Raw genomic sequence first — 4,415 nt, forward strand, 5'->3', positions numbered from 1 at the left:
AATATAAAAATGAATACAGATTTCCTCCTTAAAATCAAGGAAGGAGAGATAAGGAGCTTTGTAAAGAAGAGGCGGTTCTGGCAAACCGAAGAGTCACTTAAATACAACAGTGCTTGTTTCATCATTTACCGAAGACCGGCTCTAAGACTAGGGTTAAAGCTGCATGTTCCCCGTGGCCAATGAGGAAGCTGTGAAAACTAATTAAAACAAATCCATACATTGCCAAGTATTCCTCAGAGACAGTAGCTGTGTACACTTAACACATTATGATGATGCTTATAATATGGGATTCTAAGGTTATATGGTGCCACTTCGTGTCAGGAGTTTCTCCATTGTTCATTATCTGTGCTGTAAATATGATGATTCATAGACATAATGCCACCACTAAGTATTCACTAAACTTTACACAATTAGGTGCTTCTTTTCTTTCTTTGTCTTAAAGCTAAATACTCAGAGAAAATGCTATCCTTTATAAATAACATTTAGCAAAAGTCAACTACCATATCCGCTTTCAAATAAACTGAATGTTTCCCAGTATTTAATATGCGATTGCTTTTCATACTTAGCATACACCCCCTCAGGACTGCATTCTAATACATTCATCTCTGGCAGTCGAATATCAGGGCTTTAGACTTGTCTTTCCTTCAAGGTTATAAAACAATTTCTCTTTTTTCTTGATTTTATGAATATTAAAATTGCAAGAGCTTCATCATAAAAGGCACATAGAATTTTTACAAGCATTTAAAAATTAGATACTAAACTATTCATTCCTTCGCCATATTTTGACCTCTAAATATTATTTTCTAAGTTATTTGTAAGACAGTTTTTCAAAATGTTGCCTTCAGTAACCCCCTAAACAATGAAAATTGAAATCAGTTCCCAAAGGTTTGATTTGTTGTCATGGGTTTCCTTGAAGGATAGAATAACAAATCACTCCAAACCTCAAGGCAACATGGATTTTATAAGTTAGATGACAAATACCAGGGAATTAAAAAATATTTTCATCACACAGGAATGAGTAACCATTTCTTAGCTGGCACATAGCTGAAAAGTGGAATAAAAACACAGATATCAGTATGGATATAAGATATTGTTAACTATCAGAAAAAATCTTAAACAATTGGGTATTTTGATTTAAAAATCTAGCAAATCATTTTTTTGTCCATAAATATATGATTAGCCAAATGTTTCCATCTTAGGTTTCTTGACTACACATACACATTCTACTTTAATTTTACTATGATTAATATTGATGTAAAGTGCTTAGTCTCATTTCACCTCACTTGCCTGATATACTCTCAGGGTTGGAAGTGACTTTAAATGTCATTTGGCTCAATACTCTCCTTATTCCAGGACCTTCAGCCAAACCAAAAAAACTCGTTGCCATCAAGTTGAACAGTATAGTCAATTACTTTTCCCTACAACAGTGACAAGTAGACCATAATTCTATGCATAAATATCTCTAGTCTTGAATCTTCAAATATTTAACGAGTACCTCCCAGGGACTGTCTTAGGTGTTTGGATACAGCTGAAAACAAAATAGATGAAGATCTCTCTGCTCTCAAGGAGCTTACATTCTAATAACATCTGGAATAAAATTCACCATTCACAACCTGTTTTATTTACTCAACAAATATTCACTGAGTTCCAAGATGTGTCAGAAATTCTTCTAGGCACGGATGAATAAAACACCAAACTAAAGATGAACAAAACACATCAAGTCTCAGGTTACTGTGCAAAAGTTATCCCATATATTTTAAAGGAAATTTGCTTTTCTATAATTAAAAAACCCAAACCAGTTGCTCTTGAATTGACTCTGCCTCATGGTGCCTCCATGTGTGCCAGAGTAAAATTGTGCTCCATGGGGTTTTCACTATAACTACCACTAATGTTTTCCTCTCTAGGGTCACTCAGATTAGGTCTAATTGCTCTGCCCTATGAGAAAAAAACCCATTGCCATCGAGTGGATTCCAGCTCACAGTGACCCTACAGGACAGAGTAGAACTGCCCCCATAGGGTTTCCAAGGAGCATCTGGTGAATTCCAACTGCTAACTTTTGTTAGCAGCTGAGCTCTTAACCACTGCACTACCAGGATCCCACCCTATGAAAGCCCTCCAGACATAGTTGCACCCCTGGTTGTACAGTGGTTAAGGCGCTCAGCTGCTAACTGAAAGGTCATCAGCTTGAACACACCAGTTGCTTCACAGGAGAAAGATGTGGCAGTCTGCTTCCGTAAAGATCATATCCTGGGAAACCCTATGGGGCAATTCTACTCTGTCCCATACCAAAACTAAACCTGTTGCCATTGAGTTAGCGACCCTATAGGACAGAGTAGACCTGCCCCATAGGGTTTCCAAGGAGTGGCTGATGGATTTGAACTGCTGACCTTTTGGTTAGCAGCCATAACTCTTAACCACTGCTCCACCAGGGATGCAGTAAGTTGAAAGTGACTCGACCCCAGTGGGTTTGGCTTAGCTTCCTAACCTTGGCATTAAGGAGTCCTGGTGGTGCAACGATTAAGCATTCAGCTGCTAACAGAAAGGTCAATGGTTCAAACCCACCAGCCACTCTGTGGGAGAAAAGACCCCTTGATTTGCTCCTGTAAAGATTACAGCTTAGGAAATTCTATGGGGGAGTTCTACTCTTTCATACAGGATCATTATGAATCAGAATTGACTCAAGGGCACACAACAACCTCAGCATTTGTGGTTCAGTGGTAGAATTTTTGTCTTCCATATGGGAGACTCTGGTTTGATTCCCAGCTAGAGAATCTTATGCACAGCCACCACGCATCTGTCAGTGGAGGCTTGTATGTTGCTATGATGCTAAACAGATTTCAGCCGAGCTTCCAGACTAAGGTAGACTAGGAAGAAAGTCCTGGTGATCTATTGCCAAAAATCAGCCAATGAAATCCCTATGGATCACAATGGTCTGATCTACAATTGATCGCAGGAATGGTGCAGGATCGAGCAGCATTTCCTTCTGTTGTACATAGGAACGCGACGAGTCTGGGATCAATTCAGTGGCAGCTAACAACAATCTTGTTTTATAGGCCATGCATTCCCTAGTCTTTTTCTTTCAGGTGCCAAGCACTCAAATTACTATTAAAAAAAAAAAAAAAAAAACCCAAACCCGTTGCCGTAGAGTCGATTCCGACTCATAGTGACCCTATAGGACAGAGTACAACTGCCTCATAGAGTTTTCAAGGGAAACCTGGTGGATTTGAACTGCTGATCTTTTGTTTAGCAGCCGAGCTCTTAACCACTATGTCACCAGGGTTTCCCAAATTACTATAGGGACCAGAAACTTAAAGCAAATGAGTGAAGAGCTGAACAGAACAAAAAGACAGGCTCATTACATCTCCACAGTTTGTTTCCATACTGGAATGCAAGAGCAAAACCCAGAAATCTGTATTTTCATGTATTTTCTTACCATTAACTGATTAAAAAGTCCTGCATGGGCCATTTAAAACACACCAGAAGGCCTGAAGTTTGGAACCACAGTTTTTGGTATTCTTCACATGATCTAGTTTTGATTTCTTTCTCCATGATGATTGCAAGTTTTTGAATATACCCCAGTTTCTCAATGTCCTTCTTACGGTGAATTTCTATGGCTGCAATCAAAGTGCTTGGTATGGGAGGACTAATACAAAAGCCAAATTATTACCCTCCCTCTTCTAGACCCAGTTCTGTTTATGAACTCTAAGAGGGAACTAACATTTCAGGGCACTCACATCGTATTATTGATTCATACTGACCTTACAACCACCCAAATCTCTCGCTGCTGCTAAATTAGGTCTCACCTCTGCCCTTATTTCTCCTCAAATGACATTAATTAGTACTGCTCTCCTTGGTGTTTAGACTTTTATATTTTCACTTTTTAAGTTTCATTTAATTATATTTCCTCTCCCCTCCAATTTGTGAAGCATTCTTTGTATACTGATTTTGTTAATGATTATATTAGCTGTCCCTCCCATTTTTGCCTCATCTGTGGGATTAGTGCCTCAGATTAATGCCACCACCGAAAGTAACAATGAAAATGGTAAATAGATCTGGAGACCAAATCTTCCAGTCAATTATACTGATACTGATTCATGAATACAGCCATTCGGTTATGACTTTACCTGGTTGTACCATCAATCACCTATTTACATCTTCATCATAAGTTTATCAAGAAAGTTTTATCAAATGCTTGCTAAATTCCCCTTCAGAACAGGAACCAGACAAGGATGCCCTTTATCACCACTCTTAATTGTGCTGGAGGTCCTAGCCAGAGCAACTAGGCTAAAAAAAGAAATACAGCATATCCAAATTGGTAGGGAACAAGTCAAAGTATCTCTATGTGCTGATGATATGATCTTGTACACAGAAAACCCCAAAGAATTCACAAGAAAACTACTGGAACTAATAGAAGA

Source organism: Trichechus manatus, unplaced genomic scaffold (assembly GCF_000243295.1).
Source record: "Trichechus manatus latirostris isolate Lorelei unplaced genomic scaffold, TriManLat1.0 scaffold00074, whole genome shotgun sequence".
In the NCBI taxonomy this organism is placed as follows: domain Eukaryota; kingdom Metazoa; phylum Chordata; class Mammalia; order Sirenia; family Trichechidae; genus Trichechus; species Trichechus manatus.